The sequence below is a fragment of the Aegilops tauschii genome, chromosome 6 (assembly GCF_002575655.3).
Source record: "Aegilops tauschii subsp. strangulata cultivar AL8/78 chromosome 6, Aet v6.0, whole genome shotgun sequence".
NCBI classification, from domain to species: Eukaryota; Viridiplantae; Streptophyta; class Magnoliopsida; order Poales; family Poaceae; genus Aegilops; species Aegilops tauschii.
In genome coordinates, this window is record NC_053040.3 from 236,857,329 (window position 1) to 236,880,125 (window position 22,797).

Consider the following 22,797-nt stretch of genomic DNA (forward strand, 5'->3'; position numbering starts at 1 on the left):
ACAAAAGGGAAAGTCTCAATGAATTCAACCCATTTAGCATGTCTACGGTTCAGTTTTGCTTGACTTTTAATGTGTTTCAAAGATTCATGATCAGAATGTATAACAAATTCTTTGGGCCATAAATAATGTTGCCATGTTTCTAAAGTCCGAACAAGAGCATATAATTCTTTATCATAAGTAGAATTGTTCAGACTAGGCCCACTCAATTTTTCAGAAAAGTATGCAACACGTTTGCCATCTTGTAATAACACACCTCCTAATCCAATTCCACTAGCATCACATTCAAGCTCAAAAGTCTTATTAAAATCAGGAAGTTGGAGTAAAGGAGCATGTGTCAACTTATGTTTCAATACCGTGAAGGCTTCTTCCTGTGCGGTACCCCAAACAAAAGGCACATCCTTCTTTGTAAGCTCGTTGAGAGGTGCAGCAATGGTGCTAAAATCTCTCACAAAACGCCTATAGAAACCAGCGAGTCCAAGAAAACTCCGCACTTGTGCGACCGTTTTGGGCTGCGGCCAACTCTCAATAGCTTCAATCTTGGCTTTATCAACTTCAATTCCCTATGGAGTAACAACATATCCAAGAAAAGATACTCGGTCGGTGCAAAAGGTGCACTTCCCAAGGTTACCAAACAAACGTGCATCACGTAGAGCAATAAAAACAACACGTAAATGTTCCAAATGTTCTTCCAAAGATTTGCTATAAATCAGTATATCATCAAATAGACTACCACAAATCGTCCAATGAAAGCACGTAAAACTTCGTTCATTAGTCTCATGAAAGTACTAGGTGCATTAGTTAACCCAAAAGGCATGACTAACCACTCATATAAACCAAACTTAGTTTTAAATGCAGTTTTCCATTCATCTCCCAATTTCATACGAATTTGATGGTATCCACTACGCAAATCAACTTTGGAGAATATTGTAGAGCCACTCAATTCATCAAGCATATCATCTAGCCTAGGAATAGGATGACGATAACGAATAGTAATATTATTAATGCCTCTACAATCAACACACATACGCGACGTACCATCCTTTTTAGGCACTAGTATAATAGGAATAGCACAAGGACTAAGAGATTCGCGTATATAACCTTTGTCGAGCAGCTCCTGTACTTGACGCATAATCTCCTTCGTCTCCTCTGGATTGGTACGGTATGGTGCACGGTTGGGTAGCGATGCACCGGGAATTAAGTCAATTTGATGCTCAATCCCTCGAATAGGTGGTAATCCCGGTGGCACGTCTTGTGGAAAGACGTCAGCGAACTCCTGCAAAATGTTAGTGACAGCAGGGGGCAAAGAGGAAGGCACGTCCTCGAATGAAAATAATGCCTCTTTGCACACAAAAGCATAGCAAACAGATTTGCTAAAAACTAGCTCATCAATATCCGATTTGGTGGCAAGTAAACATGTACTTTTCAATTTAATTTCAGTAGCAACACTAGATGGTTTATTATTAGGCTTCATTTGTTGCTCAATTTCTTTTGCCACAATCTGATTTTCACTCTTATTTTTCTCCTGTTTTGCTTTATTAGCTCTATGAATATCATCTTTCAAAATGGAATCCGGAGTCATAGGAAGCAAAGTAATATTTGTATCCTTATGAACAAGAGTATACTGATTGTTTCTACCATGGTGTACAGAATTTTTATCAAATTGCCATGGTCTACCAAGTAATAAGGAACATGCTTGCATAGGTACCACATCACAATCAACATAATCAACATATGTAGAGATACTAAAATGCACCCGAACAGTACATGTTACCTTAACCTTGCCGCTGTTGTTGAACCATTGGATGTAGTAAGGATGTGGATGTGGTCTTGTGGTGAGAGATAGCTTCTCCACCATCTCCATGCTAGCCAAGTTGTTGCAACTCCCTCCATCTATGATGACGCGAATAGAACGTTCCTTCACAACTCCCTTTGTATGGAACAAATTATGCCTCTGATTTTTCTCAGCTTGTGTAACCTGCACACTCAAAACACGTTGAGCAACTAAACATTCATACCTGTCAGCATCTTCAGCAGCCATGTATTGCATCTCATGATCGGAATCATCTCCACCATGTTCTTCATGTGTAATAAGAGCCAAAGTCTCCTCATCATAGTCACTAGCGGACTCATACCCACCATCCTCAGTAGCAATCATCACACGCTGAGATTTGCATTCTCTCGCAAAATGTCCTCTTCCCTTACAACGACGACAAATAATATCACTTGTGTGCCCTGTTGACGCCATGCAAGAAGAAGAGCTCTGTGCAGGCCCGACAGGTGTGCTCTTGGCAGATAGTGGTGGTTGTGCCTGCTTTCTTGTATCACGGTTGGAGGTGGCACCTGAAGGAGGTGATGGTGAAGTGGAAGTAGATGATGCACGTGGTGTCCATGATGAAGGTCGACCTGCAGAAAAGTTAGTTCGCGCCAATGCCCGTCGATCCTGCACTTCACGTTCAGCTTTACAAGCAAGATGGAATAAACGAGTGATATTATTATAATCCTTATATCTAGAATGGTCTGAATCTCTCTATTTAATCCACCCATAAAACGTGCAAGCATAGCTTCATTCTCCTCAACAATACCACATCTAATCAAGCCAGTTTGTAATTCCTGATAATATTCTTCTACAGAATTTTTTCCTTGTCTTAAGTGCTGCAAATTTTGAAGTAATTCACGTTGATAATATGGTGGAACCCAATGAGTACGCATATCAGTTTTCAAAGCAACCCAAGTAGCTGGAACAGGATATAATCTACAATGCTCAGACCAGCAAACACATGCAAAGCTAGTGAAAGCACAAACAGCAGCAGGAACACGTCTCTTCTCAGGATATTGTAAACATGTAAATCCTTGTTCAGTTTCTAACTCCCAAGTAAGATATATATCAGGAACATATCTACCCTCAAATGGTGGTATATTCAATTTCAGTTTAGGGAGATGGTCATGATCTCGTACCTGAGGGGGAGCCCTAACATTGCCATTATTTGCATGTGGACGACCTGGTGGTTGCACGTAGTTCTGATTTTGATCAACCTCATCCTCGTAATCTCCCGCATAATCATCCTCCTCCACATCAGCAGCAGGAGCCACAGAAGTATCAACAGCAGCACCAGCAATTTGGCCAGGCTGAAGAGGGACACGACTCGCTCGGCGGAGGGTTGTTTCCCGACGTGGAGGTAGTCGTCGTCGTCGTCGTTGTTGTTGTTGTTGTTGTTGTTGTTGTTGTTGTTGTTGTTGTTGTTGCAGAGGTGCGGCAGGTGCAGCCGGTGGTGGAAGACGCACAAGCAGTTCATTAAATCTGTTATCGAGCTTTGTTTCGAACGTCTTCTCAAGGCCAGTGATCTTCTCCATGGCCTCTTCAAAATTGTTCAGCACATCTTGCACCTGTTGAGTCATCATTTGCTGAAACTTATCATGAAGCTCCTTGTTCGTTAAGTTCTTCCAGTCAATCTCGTCGGCTTGTGATCCTGGCATGGTTACCAGCAATAGAAACACACAAAAATATGATCCTATAGACTACTAACAAGTGGTGGTGGTGGTGGGTGCCACAAATCCGTCAAGCAAATCTCAAATTCTTACCAGTTCTTACCCAGCAGCAGGCGGTGATCGGCAACCGATGTAGTCAAAACTCTCAAAGCTTGGATAGAGCGATTACCAGGGTGAGTCAAACGCACGATGTGGATGTATGTGGAGCTGGGAAGGCTTACAATATGGTAGCAAAAAAGGTCAGCAATAATCAATTCAGAGATGCAAAGTTGAATAAACGCTCAACGACGGTACTGTGCTGGTCCTAGGCTAGACCGTACTAGAGACGCGAGCCTAGAACACTAACAAAATCACGGCGCTGCACGTAAACAAGGGAGGAGCACACTTTGATTTTTTTCTTTTTCACTTTTTTTCCTCTTTTTTTTGCTTCGCAACAATTTTTTTTTTGAAAAAGTCTACAAATGTCCTAAAAACTGCCTAGCCAGAATTTTCCAGACTACAAATGTCCTAAAAAGTCTACAAATGTCCTAAAAACTAGAGGCAGTTTTTAGGACATTTGTAGACTTTTTCGAAAAAAAATTGTTGCGGAGCAAAAAAAAAGAGGAAAAAAAGTGAAAAAAAAAGTGAAAAAGAAAAAAATCAGAGTGTGCTCCTCCCTTGTTTACGTGCAGCGCCGTGATTTTGTTAGTGTTCTAGGCTCGCGTCTCTAGTACGGTCTAGCCTAGGACCAGCACAGTACCGTCGTTGAGCGTTTATTCAACTTTGCATCTCTGAATTGATTATTGCTGACCCTTTTTGCTACCATATTATAAGCCTTCCCAGCTCCACATACATCTACATCGTGCGTTTGACTCCCCCTGGTAATCGCTCTATCCAAGCTTTGAGAGTTTTGACTACATCGGTTGCCGATCAAAGCCTGCTGCTGGGTAAGAACTGGTAAGAATTTGAGATTTGCTTGACGGATTTGTGGCACCCACCACCACCACCACTTGTTAGTAGTCTATAGGATCATATTTTTGTGTGTTTCTATTGCTGCTAACCATGCCAGGATCACAAGCCGACGAGATTGACTGGAAGAACTTAACGAACAAGGAGCTTCATGATAAGTTTCAGCAAATGATGACTCAACAGGTGCAAGATGTGCTGAACAATTTTGAAGAGGCCATGGAGAAGATCACTGGCCTTGAGAAGACGTTCGAAACAAAGCTCGATAACAGATTTAATGAACTGCTTGCGCGTCTTCCACCACCGGCTGCACCTGCCGCACCTCTGCAACAACAACAACAACAACAACAACAACAACAACAACAACAACAACAACAACAACAACAACGACTACCTCCACGTCGGGAAACAACCCTCCGCCGAGCGAGTCGTGTCCCTCTTCAGCCTGGCCAAACTGCTGGTGCTGCTGTTGATACTTCTGTGGCTCCTGCTGCTGATGTGGAGGAGGATGATTATGCGGGAGATTACGAGGATGAGGTTGATCAAAATCAGAACTACGTGCAACCACTAGGTCGTCCACATGCAAATAATGGCAATGTTAGGGCTCCCCCTCAGGTACGAGATCATGACCACCTCCCTAAACTGAAATTGAATATTCCACCATTTGAGGGTAGATATGTTCCTGATATATATCTTACTTGGGAGTTAGAAACTGAACAACGATTTACATGTTTACAATATCCTGAGGAGAGACGTGTTCCTGCTGCTGTTTGTGCTTTCACTAGCTTTGCATGTGTTTGGTGATCTGAACATTGTAGATTATATCATGTTCCAGCTACTTGGGCTGCTTTGAAAACTGCTATGCGTACTCGTTGGGTTCCACCATATTATCAACGTGAATTACTTCAAAAATTGCAGCGCTTAAGACAAGGAAAAAATTCTGTAGAAGAATATTATCAGGAATTACAAACTTGCTTGATTAGATGTGGTATTGTTGAGAAGAATGAAGCTATGCTTGCACGTTTTATGGGTGGATTAAATAGAGAGACTTAGACCATTCTAGAGTATAAGGATTATAATAATATCACTCGTTTATTCCATCTTGCTTGTAAAGCTGAACGTGAAGTGCAGGATCGACAGGCATTGGCGCGAACTAACTTTTCTGCAGGTCGACCTTCATCATGGACACCACATGCATCATCTACTTCCACTGCACCATCACCTCCTTCAGGTACCACCTCCAACCGTGATACAAGAAAGCAGGCACAACCACCACTATCTGCCAAGAGCACACCTGTCGGGCCTGCACAGAGCTCTTCTTCTTCCATGGCGTCAACAGGGCACACAAGTGATATTATTTGTCGTCGTTGTAAGGGAAGAGGACATTTTGCTAGAGAATGCAAATCTCAGCGTGTGATGATTGCTACTGAGGATGGTGGGTATGAGTCCGCTAGTGACTATGATGAGGAGACTTTGGCTCTTATTACACATGAAGAACACGGTGGAGATGATTCTGATCATGAGACGCAATACATGGCTGCTGAAGATGCTGACAGGTATGAAGGTTTAGTTGCTCAACGTGTTTTGAGTGTGCAGGTTACACAAGCTGAGCAAAATCAGAGGTATAATTTGTTCCATACAAAGGGAGTTGTGAAGGAACGTTCTATTCGCGTCATCATAGATGGAGGGAGTTGCAACAACTTGGCTAGCATGGAGATGGTGGAGAAGCTATCTCTCACCACAAGACCACATCCACATCCTTACTACATCCAATGGTTCAACAACAGCGGCAAGGTTAAGGTAACACGTACTGTTCGGGTGCATTTTAGTATCTCTACATATGCTGATTATGTTGATTGTGATGTGGTACCTATGCAAGCATGTTCCTTATTACTTGGTAGACCATGGCAATTTGATAAAAATTCTGTACACCATGGTAGAAACAATCAGTATACTCTTGTTCATAAGGATACAAATATTACTTTGCTTCCTATGACTCCGGATTCCATTTTGAAAGATGACATTCATATGCTCTGATACCACTTGATAGAGGCAAAGGTGTCCCGTCTTTCGATGAGATGGTGGCTATTGTTTTTGAGGAAGTCGACTTTGACGATCCGACTACGAACGTGCGAGGACGTCGCACCTTAGCAATCGCTAAACCAACTCCGAGAGGTTATTGACCACGCCGGAGCACGATCAACCTGACCATGAAGGTCTGTTTCCTGTAGGCAAACGAAGAACAAGCAAGAAACTAAGATTGCAATCTGGATATTGCGAATATAAGAGGAAAGCTTTATTGATCAAGGTGGGGTTCTGTGACGCCTTTGTCTGGTCGTCGAACACAAATGAAGTACGCGAAGTTGCGGCTATGGCGAACTTTTAATCTAAACAAAACCCAAAGTCTAAATGATGCCCTAGGGGCTGTATATATGGAGGAAGAGGGGGGGGGGATTTCGTGGCCCTTGGAGGAGGGGTCCGAAACCCACCCTAACTCTTGTTTCCCCACACGTGCGGACTCTAAAAATAGCCTATATTGAAGTATTTCGAAATTACATGGGCCTGGCCCAAAATAAGGTGACGCAGCACCTAGAATAGCCTCTGGACGAAAATTATGAAGTGGCATCTTGTATATTTCGTCCAAGGCTTCATGCACTCATTATGGTGGCTTCAAAGTCCTGAAATCATCACTTGAAACTCTGTTCTTGTCTCCCTTGCGCATGCCATCAACTCCATGCTTATTCTTGCTCCAATGTTCATCCTTCTCCAAGCTAGGCCCTTCATTTGTAAGCAAAACAAATGTATCCAATTTAGGCAGCATCATATTCTCATGAACATTAGAATCATTACCAAGAAACAAAAGTACCTGGTAATTTAATTGGCGTGCGCGAGCTCTAGTAATCGGTCCAGTATATATAGTAGCAGGGGTTGTGGGTGTAACAATGGTATTGATGTCCTCATCACAATGTGGTGTTCAATTAACTGCTTGGTTCAATTCTACAAATGTGATGTTCAATTCTTCAGGGTGCAATATTTCCAGGTTGTTAAGCATGCTTGGTTTGGTTAACAGTCTGATATTCTATTAGGAGTATGTTATATTGTTCAATTGGTGTTTAGTTAACTGCTTGGTTCATTTGTTGTGGCTTGGTTCACTTGTTGCGGTGTTTAGTTATCTGCTTGGTTCAATTCTGCAATGCGATGTTCAATTGTTGTGGCTGCATTCTGTTATTGTATACCATGTGCGGAATAAATCGAATTTGGCTATACTAAATACATGAGAAACATATACAATTGCTATATTTCCAAGTTGTTAAGCATGCTTGGTTTGGTTAACTGTCTGATCTTCTATTAGGAGTATGTTATATTGTGCAATGTGGTGCTTAATTAACGTTTGGTTCATTTGTTGTGGTGTTAGTTAACTGCTTGGTTCAATTCTGCAATGCGATGTTCAATTGATGTGGCTGCATTCTTATTGTATACCATGTGAGGAATAAATCGAATTTGGCTGTACTAAATACATGAGAAACAAATACAATTGCTATATTTCCAAGTTGTTAAGCATGCTTGGTTTGGTTAACTGTCTGATCTTCTATTAGGAGTATGTTATATTGTGCAATGTGGTGCTCAGTTAACATTTGGTTCATTTGTTGTGGTGTTTAGTTAACTGCTTGGTTCAATTCTGCAATGCGATGTTCAATTGCTGTGGCTGCATTTTGTTATTGTATACCATGTGAGGAATAAATCAAATTTGGCTGCACTTAATACATGAGAAACACATACAAGTGCTATATTTCCTAGTTCTTAATCATGCTTGGTTTAGATAAATGGGTTTTCCATGTGGCTTGAATTAATCTGATGAATCTGCAATGTGCTTATTTTTCATCAACATATTTTACTGATAGCATGCGAACCCTTACTTAACCTGATGACTAACTACCTTATATGTGTTGCAGGGAAACAATGGGAAGCACTGAGGTTTTGGTACTAACTATTATACCTTTCCTTTTTGTATTCCTTTGCCCCATTTCCAATATAGAGAAGATATTCTTGTTTTCAGGCTTCACTGATGATTACCTCTCAAACCACCTCTGTGGTCAGGAGGCGAGGAAAGTTTTCATACAACACCCACGATTTAATATTGAAGTGTTCCTGAAGAGGTCGAAGGATGGACGGTCAATCATCCACAGGCACTGGCCTAAAGTTACAAAGACCTTCAACATGAATGAAGGCTCAATATTCGCCTTCCGCTTCAGCAGTTTTCCAGATGAGATGCATCTCTCTATGTACCGTCTATGATGCTAATTTCGAAAGGTTCTAGATGTTGCATGTGAAACTTGCTGCTGGTGCAGTTGTGTAATGGGGTAGCTGAGTGCTGAAGCTATATCATGTTGTACTCCAATGTATTTCAATTATGAAATCCTACTTCCTTAATATGGAAATGAAATATATTATGTGCTTAATATGAATGTCAATTAGATTAGTAAATGGATTAGTAATAATTGGGCAATTAGCCCGCTAATTGGCCAATTAGCTTGCTAATTGAGTTTTCCTATTGCAAACGGTTAATGAGAAAACACCGTGGGAGATGACCTCAGGCAACGCACACAGTTTCTAGGAATAAACCATGTTGGATCAATGAACACTCACACACGACATTCTCTTCAAAACTGTTTGAGTTACGCCACCTTGCGCAAACGTTCTCCTTGTAGTGACTGTGTGGGATGTATATACGAACGAAAACGTTTAGTGGTGACTGACTGTGTGGGATGTACTTACGACCGGAAATGATTTCGCGTGTATAATTGTATTTTTTAGCACTACTATACGTATTTATGTATTTGAGTGCTCTCCGGTCGCACACGACCTCATTTTGTCGAGCGTGTGTGCCAGGAGGGCATATCCCCAACGGTTTCTGGGTCGTGTGGGAAGGACCCCCCTATCACCCACACTCACTTGGCGACGGTTCCGAATGCCGTCGCGGAAAGGGGTTAAAAACCGTTTGTTTAGGACCGACGCGTATCAGTGAATTAAGGTAAACCTAACCATAGCATGAAACATATGGATCCAAATCAGCCCCTTACGAAGCAACGCATAAACTAGGGTTTAAGCTTCTGTCACTCTAGCAACCCATCATCTACTTATTACTTCCCAATGCCTTCCCCTAGGCCCAAACAATGGTGAAGTGTCATGTAGTCGACATTCACATAACACCACTAGAGGAAAGACAACATACATCTCATCAAAATATCGAAGGAATACCAAATTCACATGACTAATTATAACAAGACTTCTCCCATGTCCTCAGGAACAAACGTAACTACTCAAAAATCATATTCATGTTCATAATCAGAGGGGTATTAATGTGCATAAAGGATCTGAACATATAATCTTCCACCGAATAAACCAACTAGCATCAACTACAAGGAGTAATCAACACTACTAGCAACCCACAGGTACCGATTTGAGGTTTTGAGACAAAGATCGGATACAAGAGATGAACTAGGGTTTGAGAGGGGATGGTGCTGGTGAAGACGTTGATGGAGATTGACCCCCTCCTGATGAGAGGATCGATGGTGATGATGATGGTGATGATTTCCTCCTCCCAGAGGGATGTTTCCCCGGCAGAACAGCTCCGCCGGAGCCCTAGATTGGTTCCGCCAAGGTTCCGCCTCGAGACGGCAGCGCTTCGTCCTGAAAGCTTCCTTCTGATTTTTTCCAGGGCAAAAGACACCTTATACCAGAAGATGGGCATCAGGGGGCTTCCAGGTGGCCCACGCGGCAGGGGGCGCACCCAGGGGGTAGGGCGCGCCCTCCACCCTCATGGACAGTGGGTGGCCCCCCTCTGGTGCTTTCTTCGCCCAATATTTTTTAATATATTCCAAAACTAACTTTTGTGGCGTTTCAGGACTTTTGGAGTTGCACAGAATAGGTCTCTAATATTTGCTCCTTTTCCAGCCCAGAATTCCAGCTGCCGACATTCTCCCTCTTCATGTAAACCTTGTAATATAAGAGAGAAATGGCATAAGTATTGTGACATAATGTGTAATAACAGCCCATAATGCAATAAATGTCGATATAAAGCATGATGCAAAATGGACATATCAACTCCCCCAAGCTTAGACCTCGCTTGTCCTCAAGCGGAAGCCGATATCGAAAAATATGTCCACATGTTTAGAGATAGAGGTGTCAATAAAATAAAATACGAACATGAGGTCATCATGATCATTCTTAGAATAGGAACATATATATATTTTTTCATATGATTTCTTATGCTAAAGTAACAATCTATTCAAAATGTAAAGTATGAATCAGAAACTTCATTGAAAACTAACAAACTATAATCTCAATCATTGAAGCAATTGCAATTTATCATAACATCGGAAAGAGTCAACTTTAGAGCTTTTCAGCAAGTCCACATACTCAACTATCATGTAGTCTTTCACAATTGCTAACACTCACACAATACTTATGGGTATGAAGTTTTAATCGGACACAGAGAAAGATAGGGGCTTATAGTTTTGCCTCCCAACCTTTTACCTCAAGGGTAACGTCAACAATAATGCTTTATGAAAACCCACATCCAATTATATATATATATATATATATATATATATATATATATATATATATATATATATATATATATATATATATATATATATCAGGATCTTTCCAACACAAAGTGCTTGCCAAAGGATAAAGTGTAAAAAGGAAAGGTAAAGATCACCATGACTCTTGTATAAGGTATAAGACAAAAGTAAAAGGTAGGCCCTTCGCAGAGGGAAACACAGGTTGTCATGTGCTTTTATGGTTGGATGCACAAAATCTTAATGAAAAAGAACGTCACTTTATATTGCCACTTGTGATAGGGACCTTTATTATGCAGTCCGTTGCTTTTATTTCTTCCATATCACAAGCTCGTATAAAGCTTATTTTCTCCACACTAATAGATCATACATATTTAGAGAGCAATTTTTATTGCTTGTAACAATGACAACTTACTTGAAGGATCTTACTCAATCCATAGGTAGATATGGTGGACTCTCATGGCAAAACCGGGTTTAAGGATATTTGGAAGCACAAGTAGTATCTCTACTTGGTGCAAAGAATTTGGCTAGCATGAGGGGGAAAGGCAAGCTCAACATGTTGGATGATCCATGACAATATAATTTATTTCGGATATAAGAAAACATAACCCATTACATTGTCTTCTTTGTCCAACATCAACTTTTTAGCATATCATATTTTAATGAATGCTCACAATCATAAAAGATGTCCAAGATAGTATATTTATATGTGAAAACCTCTCTTTCTTTATTATTTCCTATTAATTGCAACGATAACCAAAACTATGTTTGTCAACTCTCAACAACTTTTATTCATCCTACTCTTTATATGTGAAGTCATTACTCTCCATAAGATCAACATGATCTCTTTATTTCTTTTTATTCTTTCTTTTTTCTTTTATTCCCTCAAGATCATAGCGAGATAACCAAGCCCTCGACTCAAGACTAATCTTTATTATATATAGCTCACAGACTCGATTACATAGATAAGGATCAACACAAAAACTCAAAGTTAGATCATACTAAACTTTATTCTACTAGATCAAGATATAACCAAAAGGATCGAACTAAGAAAAAGGTAAAGATAGAAGTGTGATGGTGATACGATACCGGGGCACCTCCCCCAAGCTTGGTAGTTGCCAAGGGGAGTGCCCATACCCGATACTCAGTTCTCCTTTGGTGGTGATGAAGGAGTTGTTTACAAAGTCGTGTCACACATCGAGCGTAGGAGATTCTCCAATTTGCGAATAATGCCCTTGAGTGCGGTGATGTATTCTTGCAACAAAATATTTTCACGAGTGAGATACTTGTTTTGCACCTGAACTATTTCAATCATCTTGAAAGCTTCTATTTTAGTAGGGGTAAGATGGTTATAGTAAGGTTGAAGGATGTCTTCTTCTTCTGCTGCCGGAGCTTGATCCTCCGTGGCCTTCTTGATCCTATCACCCTTGTTTATCTCCCCAAGTTCTTCTCTCTTCATATCTATCTTCATTAGCCAAGCATCCTCGCCCGCGTTGTTGGAGGAGGGGGCTGACATGATGCCTGGCCTTGAAAACTCTGGCAGAAAACAGCTCGGAACAAAAACATGAGATATTTGCGTGGTATGGTGGTCAAAACCTTCGGGAGATTATATAGTGAATTTTTACCGACCAAAAAAAGTATCGTGCAAGAAAATGGAGTCCGGAGGGCACATGAGGTGCCCACAAGGCAGGGTGGCGCGCCCTCCACCCTCGTGGATGCCTCGTGTCCATTTCGGACTACTTCTTATTTTCCTATTTTCTTAAATATTCCAAAACGGAGAAAAATTGCTATTAGAACAGTTCTGGAGTCGGTTTACTTACCGTACCACATACCTATTCCTTTTCGGAGTCTGAAACGTTCTGGAAAGTGTCCCTTATGTACTCCTCCGGGGTCACGGTGTCAATAACATTGGTTTCAACATTTATGGGATTACCTGAGATATAATGTTTGATTCTTTGACCGTTCACCACCTTCGGATGTGTGCCTTCGAAGTTGTTGATTTTTATGGCACCGAAACGATAGACCTCCTCGATAACGTAAGGACCTTCCCATTTAGAGAGGAGTTTTCCTGCAAAAAATCTTAAACGAGAGTTGTGTAACAAAACATAATCACCTACATTAAACTCAAGCTTTTGTATCCTTTTGTCATGCCGTCTTTTAACTTTTTCTTTAAACAGTTTGACATTCTCATAGGCCTGGGTTCTCCACTCATCAAGTGAGCTAATGTCAAATAGTCTCTTCTCGCCGGCAAGTTTGAAATCATAATTGAGCTCTTTAATGGCCCAATATGCCTTATGTTCTAGTTCGAGAGGTAAGTGACATGCTTTTCCATAAACCATTTTATACGGAGACATACCCATAGGATTTTTATATGCAGTTCTATAGGCCCATAATGCATCATCAAGTTTCTTGGACCAATTCTTTCTAGATCTATTAACAGTCTTTTGCAAAATTAATTTAATCTCCCTATTACTCAGTTCTACTTGACCACTAGACTGTGGGTGGTATGGAGATGCAATTCTATGATTAACATCATACTTAGCAAGCATTTTACGAAAAGCACCATGAATAAAATGTGAACCACCATCAGTCATTAAGTATCTAGGGACTCCAAACCTCAGAAAAATAACTTCTTTAAGCATCTTAATAGAGGTGTTATGACCAGCACTACTAGTCGGAATAGCTTCTACCCACTTAGTAACGTAATCCACAACAACTAAAATATGTGTATACCCATTAGAGGAAGGAAACGGTCCCATATAATCAAAGCCCCAAACATCAAATGGTTCAATAACGAGTGAATAGTTCATAGGCATTTCTTGACGTCTACTAATATTACCAATTATTTGACATTCATCACAAGCCAAGGCAAACTTACGGGCATCTTTAAAAAGATTAGGCCAATCAAAACCGGATTGCAATACCTTATGTGAAGTTCTATCTCCAGCGTGGTGTCCTCCATAAGCCTCAGAGTGACACTTGCGTAGGATCTGTTCCTGTTCATGCTCAGGTTCACAACGTCTAATAACACCATCTACTCCTTCTTTATAAAGGTGTGGGTCATCCCAGAAGTAATGTCTTAAATCATAGAAAAACTTTTTCTTTTGCTGGTATGTGAAACTAGGTGGTATAAATTTAGCAACAATGTTATTAGCATAATCAGCATACCATGGAGCTGTACGAGAAGCATTTATGACAGCTAATTGTTCATCAGGAAAGCTATCATCAATAGGTAGTGGGTCATCAAGAACATTCTCTAACCTAGATAAGTTGTGTGCAACGGGGTTCTCAGCTCCCTTTCTATCAATAATATGCGAATCAAATTCTTGTAGCAAGAGAACCCATCTAATAAGTCTAGGTTTAGCATCTTTCTTTTCCATAAGATATTTAATAGCAGCATGATCAGTGTGAACAGTTACTTTAGAATCAACAATATAAGGTATGAACTTATCACAAGCAAATACAACTGCTAAAAATTCTTTTTGGTAGTAGCATAATTTCTCTGGGCACTGTCTAGAGTTTACTAGCATATTGGATGACATTCAATTTCTTCTCAACTCTTTGTCCTAGAACAACACCTACAACATAATCAGTAGCATCACACATAATTTCAAAGGGTAAATTCCAATCAGGTGTCTGAACAATAGGTGCAGAAAACAAGGCTTTCCTAAGTATTTCAAATGCTTCTACACAATCATCATCAAAGACAAAAGGAACATCTTTTTGTAAGAGATTAGTCAGAGGCCTAGAAATTTTTGAGAAGTCTTTAATGAACCTCCTATAAAAACCGGCATGACCAAGGAAACTTCTTGTACCTTTAATGTCCTTAGGACACGGCATCTTTTCAATAGCATCAACTTTAGCTTTATCAATTTCAATACCTCTTTCAGAAATTTTATGCCCCAAGACAATACCTTCATTAACCATAAAGTGGCACTTCTCCCAATTCAAGACAAGATTAGTTTCTTCACATCTCTGCAAAACTCGATCGAGGTTTCTTAAGCAATCATCAAAAGAAGTTCCATACACAGAGAAATCATCCATGAAAACCTCAACAATCTTTTCACAAAAGTCAGAGAATATAGCAGTCATACATCTTTGAAAGGTAGCCGGTGCATTACATAAACCAAAAGGCATACGTCTATAAGCAAAGGTACCAAAAGGGCAAGTAAAAGTGGTCTTTTCCTGATCCTCTTTTGATACGGGTATTTGAGAGAAACCAGAATAATCGTCTAGAAAGCAAAAATGTGCATGTTTGGATAACCTTTCTAGCATTTGATCAATAAAAGGTAAAGGGCAATGATCCTTTCTAGTAGCTTTATTTAATTTGCGGAAGTCAATTACCATTCTATAACCCGTAACAATTCTTTGTGGGATCAATTCATCTTTATCATTAGGAACAACAGTAATACCTCCCTTCTTAGGGACACAATGGACATGACTTACCCACTGACTATCAGCAACAGGATAAATTATACCTGCCTCCAGAAGCTTTAGTATTTCTTTTCTTACCACTTCTTTCATCTTAGGATTTAACCGTCGTTGGTGATCAACAACCGGTTTAGCGTCTTTCTCCAATTTTATTTTGTGCTGGCATAGAGTGGGACTAATGCCCTTAAGATCATCAAGAGTATATCCAATAGCAGCACGATGCTTCTTCAGAGTTTTCAATAATTTTTCTTCTTCCTGCTCTAAAAGGTTAGCACTAATAATAACAGGATATATCTTCTTTTCATCAAGATAAGCATATTTAATAGTATCAGGTAATGGTTTAAGCTCAAACACGCGGATCACCCTTGGGTAGAGGAGGATCCTGATAGAGGCAAAGGTGTCCCGTCTTTCGATGTGATGATGGATATCGCTTTGGTGGAAGTCGACTTTGACGATCCGACTATGAACGTGCGATGACGTCGCGCCTTAGCAATCGCTAAACCAACTCCGAGAGGTTATTGACCACGCCGGAGCACGATCAACCTGACCACGAGGGTCTGTTTCCTGCGAGCAAACGAAGAACAAGCAAGAAACTGAGATTGCAATCTGGATATTGCGAATATAAGATGAAAGCTTTATTGGTCAAGGTGGGGTTCTGTGACGCCTTTGTCTGGTCGTTGAACACAAACGAAGTACGCGAAGTTGCAGCAATGGCGAACTTTTAATCTAAACAAAACCCAAAGTCTAAACGACGCCCTAAGGGCTGTATATATGGAGGAAGAGGGGGGGGGGATTTCGTGGCCCTTGGGGAAGGGGTCCGAAACCAACCCTATCTCTTGTTTCCCCACACATACGGACTCTAAAAACAGCCTATACTCAAGTATTTCAAAATTACATGGGCCTGGCCCAATAATAAGGTGACGCAGCACCTAGAATAGCCTCTGGACGAAAGTTATGAAGTAGCATCTTGTATATTTCGTCCAAGGCTTCATGCACGCATTATGGTGGCTTCAACGTCCTGAAATCATCACTTGTAACTCCGTTCTTGTTCCCCATGCGCATGCCATCATCTCCATGCTTGTTCTTGCTCCAATGTTCATCCTTCTCAAAGCTAGGCCCTTCATTTGTAAGCAAAACAAATGTATCCAATTTAGGCAGCATCATATTCTCATGAACATTAGAATCATTACCAAGAAACGAAAGTACCTGGTAATTTAATTGGCGTGCGCGAGCTCTAGTAATTGGTCCAGTATGTATAGCAGCAGGGGCTGTGGGTGTAACAATGGTATTATTGTCCTCATCATCCTCCCCTTCTTGAAATGAAGTCGTCCTCGACCGAAGCTCATCTCCCTCACCCAAATAAGGCTTCAAATCTGCAATGTTAAAAGTGGGACTAACCCCAAAATCTGCAGGCAGCTCAAGTTTACATGCATTATCATTTATTTTCTCTAACACCTTAAAAGGACCATCAGCACGTGGCATTAGCTTTGATTTGCACAAATCAGGAAATCTATCCTTACGCAAATGTAACCAAACAAGATCTCCAGGTGCAAACACAACATGTTTTCTACCCTTATCTCCAGCAAGTTTATATTTAGCATTCATACGCTCAATGTTTTCCTTAGTTAACTCATGCATTTTTAAGATCAATTCAGCACGTTGTTTAGCATCAAAATTAACCCTCTCCGAAGATGGAAGAGGCAACAAATCAATAGGTGCACGAGGTAGGAAACCATACACAATTTCAAAAGGGCACATCTTAGTAGTAGAATGCAATGAACGATTATAAGCAAACTCAATATGAGGCAAGCATTCTTCCCACATTTTCTTATTATTCTTCAAAACAGCCCTAAGCATAGTAGACAATGTTCTATTGACTACTTCAGTTTGTCCATCAGTTTGGGGGTGACAAGTAGTACTAAAAAGCAGTTTAGTCCCCAACTTAGCCCATAAACATCTCCAAAAGTGGCTAAGAAATTTAGTATCACGATCTGAAACAATAGTATTCGGCACACCATGCAAACGAATAATTTCACGGCAGAACAAATCAGCAACATTAACAGCATCATCGCTTTTATGACATGGTATAAAGTGTGCCATTTTTGAGAATCTATCCACGACAACAAATATGCTATCCCTCCCCTTCTTTGTTCGAGGTAAACCTAAAACAAAGTCCATAGATATATCCTCCCAAGGAACACTAGGTACAGGCAAAGGCATATATAAACCATGAGGATTGAGTCGTGACTTAGCTTTTTGACATGTAGTGCAGTGAGCAACAAAACGCTCAACATCCCGTCTCATCTTTGGCCAAAAGAAATGTGTAGCAAGTACGTCCTCCGTCTTCTTCACGCCAAAGTGTCCCATTAATCCTCCTCCATGCGCCTCCTGCAACAACACAAGACGCAGAGAGCTAGCTGGAATGCATAGCTTGTTAGCACGGAACACAAATCCATAATTAACAACAAACTTGTTCCAAGTTCTTCCTTCTTTACAATTCTGCAAAACATCTTTAAAATCAGCATCATGCACATATTGATCTTTGATGGTCTCCAAACCAAATATTTTAAAGTCAAGTTGTGACAGCATAGTATAGCGACGAGACAATGCATCAGCAATAACATTTTCTTTACCCTTCTTGTGTTTAATGACATAAGGGAAAGTTTCAATGAATTCAACCCATTTAGCATGTCTACGATTCAGTTTAGCTTGACTTTTAATATGTTTCAAAGATTCATGATCAGAATGTATAACAAATTCTTTGGGCCATAAATAATGTTGCCATGTTTCTAAAGTCCGAACAAGAGCATATAGTTCTTTATCATAAGTAGAATAATTCAGACTAGGCCCACTCAATTTTTCAGAAAAGTATGCAACAGGTTTACCATCTTGTAATAACACACCTCCTAATCCAATTCCACTAGCATCACATTCAAGCTCAAAAGTCTTATTAAAATCAGGAAGTCGGAGTAAAGGAGCATGTGTCAACTTATCTTTCAATACCATGAAGGCTTCTTCCTGTGCGGTACCCCAAACAAAAGGCACATCCTTCTTTGTAAGCTCGTTGAGAGGTGCAGCAATGGTGCTGAAATCTCTCACAAAACGCCTATAGAAACCAGCGAGGCCAAGGAAACTCCTCACTTGTGTGGCCGTTTTGGGCTGCGGCCAACTCTGAATAGCTTCAATCTTGGCTTTATCAACTTCAATTCCCTGTGGAGTAACAACATAGCCAAGAAAAGATACTCGGTCGATGCAAAAGGTGCACTTCCCAAGGTTACCAAACAAACGTGCATCACGTAGAGCAATAAAAACAGCACGTAAATGTTCCAAATGTTCTTCCAAAGATTTGCTATAAATCAGTATATCATCAAAATAGACTACCACAAATCGTCCAATAAAAGCACGTAAAACTTAGTTCATTATTCTCATGAAAGTACTAGGTGCATTAGTTAACCCAAAAGGCATGACTAACCACTCATATAAACCAAACTTAGTTTTAAATGCTGTTTTCCATTCATCTCCCAGTTTCATACGAATTTGATGGTATCCACTACGCAAATCAACTTTGGAAAATATTGTAGAGCCACTCAATTCATCAAGCATATCATCTAGCGTAGGAATAGGATGACGATAACGAATAGTAATGTTATTAATGCCTCTACAATCAACACACATACGCGATGTGCCATCCTTTTTAGGCACAAGTATAATAGGAACAGTGCAAGGACTAAGAGATTCGCGTATATAACCTTTGTCGAGCAGCTCCTGTACTTGACGCATAATCTCCTTCGTCTCCTCTGGATCGGTACGGTATGGTGCACGGTTGGGTAGCGATGCACCGGGAATTAAGTCAATTTGATGCTCAATCCCTCGAATAGGTGGTAATCCCGGTGGCACGTCTTGTGGAAAGACGTCACGAACTCCTGCAAAATGTTAGTGACAGCAGGGGGCAAAGAGGAAGGCACGTCCTCGAATGAAAATAATGCCTCTTTGCACACAAGAGCATAGCAAACAGATTTGTCGAAATCTAGCTCATCAATATCAGATTTTGTGGCAAGTAAACCTGCACTTTTCAATTTAATTTCAGAAACAACACTAGATGGTTTATTATTAGGTTTCATTTGTTGCTCAAATTCTTTTGCCACAATTTGATTTTCACTCTTATTTTTCTCCTGTTTTGCTTTATTAGCTCTATTAATGTCATCTTTCAAAATGGAATCAGGAGTCATAGGAAGCAAAGTAATATTTTTATCCTTATGAACAAGAGTATACTGATTGTTTCTACCATGGTGTAAAGATTTTTTATCAAATTGCCATGGTCTACCAAGTAATAAGGAACATGCTTGCATGGGTACCACATCACAATCAACATAATCAGCATATGTAGAGATATTAAAATGCACACGAACAGTACGTGTTACCTTAACCTTGCCGCTGTTGTTGAACCATTGGATGTAGTAAGGATGTGGATGTGGTCTTGTGGTGAGAGATAGTTTCTCCACCATCTCCATGCTAGCCAAGTTGTTACAGCTCCCTCCATCTATGATGACGCGAACAGAACGTTCCTTCACAACTCCCTTTGTATGGAGCAAATTATGCCTCTAATTTTGCTCTGCTTGTGTGACCTGCACACTCAAAACACGTTGAGCAACTAAACATTCATACCTGTCAGCATCTTCAGAAGCCATGTATTGCGTCTCATTTTCAGAATCATCTCCAACATGTTCTTCACGTGTAATAAGAGCCAAAGTCTCCTCATCATAGTCACTAGCGGACTCATACCCACCATCCTCAGTAGCAATCATTACACGCTGAGATTTGCATTCTCGCGCATAATGTCCTCTTCCCTTACAACGACGACAAATAATATCACTTGTGTGCCCTGTTGATGCCATGGAAGAAGAAGAGCTCTGTGCAGGCCCGGCAGGTGCGCTCTTGGCAGATAGTGGTGGTTGTGCCTGCTTTCTTGTATCACGACTGGAGGTGGAACCTGATGGAGGTGCTGGTGCAGTGGAAGTAGAAGATGCACGCGGTGTCTATGATTAAGGTCGACCTACAGAAAAGTTAGTTCACGCCAATGCTTGTCGATCCTGCACTTCACGTTCAGCTTTACAAGCAAGATGAAATAAACGAGTGATATTAGTATACTCCTTATACTCTAGAATGGTCTGAATATCTCTATTTAATCCACCCATAAAACGTGCAAGCATAGCTTCATTCTCCTCAACAATACCACATCTAATCATGCCAGTTTGTAATTCCTGATAATATTCTTCTACAGAATTTTTCCCTTATCGTAAACGCTGCAGTTTTTGAAGCAATTCACGTTGATAATATGGTGGAACCCAACGAGTACGCATAGCAGTTTTCAAAGCAGCCCAAGTAGCTGGAATAGGATATAATCTACAATGTTCAGACCACCATACACATGCAAAACTAGTGAAAGCACAAGCAGCAGCAACCCGTCTCTCCTCGGGATATTGTAAACATGTAAAACGTTGTTCAGTTTCTAACTCCCAAGTAAGATATACATCAGGAATGTATCTATCCTCAAACGGTGGAATATTCAATTTCAGTATAGGAACATGGTCATGATCTCGTACCTGAGGTGGTGGTGCATGCCTACCGTTGCGAATATATACCTGAGGTCGAGCTGCTGGAGGTGGTGCTGGTGGCTGCACGTAGTTCTGATTTTGATCAACCTCATCCTCATAATCGCCCGCATAATCGTCATCCTCCTCAGCCGCCGCAGTAGCAGGAGCCAAAGAAGCATCAACAGTAGGTGCAGCGGCACCCGAATTTTGACCAGTCTCAATTGGAACGCGTTGTGCTCGTCCCACTTGATTTGGAAGGCGGCGTTGGAGATGTGGTTGTTGTTGTTGTAGAGGTGCGACAGGTGCAGCCGGTGGTGGTTGGGGAAGACGCTTGAGCAATTCATTAAACCTGTTATCCAGCTTTGTCTCAAACGACTTCTCCACGGCATCTATCTTCTCCATAGCCTCTTCAAATCTGTTTAGCACCTCTCCCACCTGGCCACTCATAATTTGCTGAAATTTATCATGCAACTCCTTGTTCGTCATGTTCTCCCAATCAGTCTCCTCGGCTTGTGATCCTGCCATGGTTAGCAGCAATAGAAACACAAAAGAATATGATCCTACAGACTACTAGGAAGTGGTGGTGATGGTGGTGTGTCACAAATCCTTCAAGCGAATCTCAAATTCTTACCAGTTCTTACCCAGCAGCAGGTGGTGATCGGCAACCGTTGTAGTCAAAACTCTCAAAGCTTGGATAGAGCGATTACCAAGGAGAGTCAAACGCACGACGTAGATGTATGTGGAGCTGGGAAGGCTTATAATATGGTAGCAAAAAGGGTCAGGAATAATCAATTCAGATATGCAAAGTTGAATAAACGCTCAACGACGGTATTGTGCTGGTCCTAGCCTAGACCGTGCTAGAGACGCGAGCCTAGAACACTAACAAAATCACGGCGCTGCACGTAAACAAGGGAGGAGCACACTCTGAATTTTTTTTTCACTTTTTTTTGCACTTTTTTCCTCTTTTTTTTGCTCTGCAACAATTTTTTTCGAAAAAGTCTACAAATGGTCTAAAAACTGCCTAGCCAGAATTTTCCAGACTTAGTTTTTTTTTGAAACTGGAACTATTTTTCTACTGCGGGTAACACAAAATGTTGGGAGTCCTTCTCTGTCACGACTCGGAGTATGGCGTGATCTGGAAATCCAAAACAGAGTAACAAAATACTGGACTTGGACTGGTGGCGGAGATGAATCTGGTGGAACTCGGACTGGTGGCGGAGATGAATCTGGTGGAACTCGGACAGGTGGCGGATATATGTTGCAGGTGTACTCGGATTGGCGTGATGGCGGCGATGTGGTGGCGTATATGGACTCGGATTGGCGGTGAATATGTGGTGGTGGTATATGGCAGCGGCGATGAAGTTGGTGCGGTGGTGGTATATGGCAGCAGCGATGATGATGATGATGCGGTGGTGATATATGGCAGCGGCGACGTGACAACCTGTGAACAGAACTCGAAACTCTAAAGGACTAGACGCTAAGACCAGCAACTTTGACACGACGATGCAACCGCAAATTCAACAAAGCAAACACAGAAAAGATTATGCAAAGGCTCACATTGGTTCGGATAGGATGAACTAACCCTAAATTTTTTTTGGCTTTTTCGTGGACTATAGGTATGAAGAACAAACTCGATCTAAACTACGAAAAACTGTAAAATCTCACCGAGCAACCTCGAAATCTGATACCACTTGATAGAGGCAAAGGTGTCCCGTCTTTCGATGAGATGATGGATATCGCTTTGGTGGAAGTCG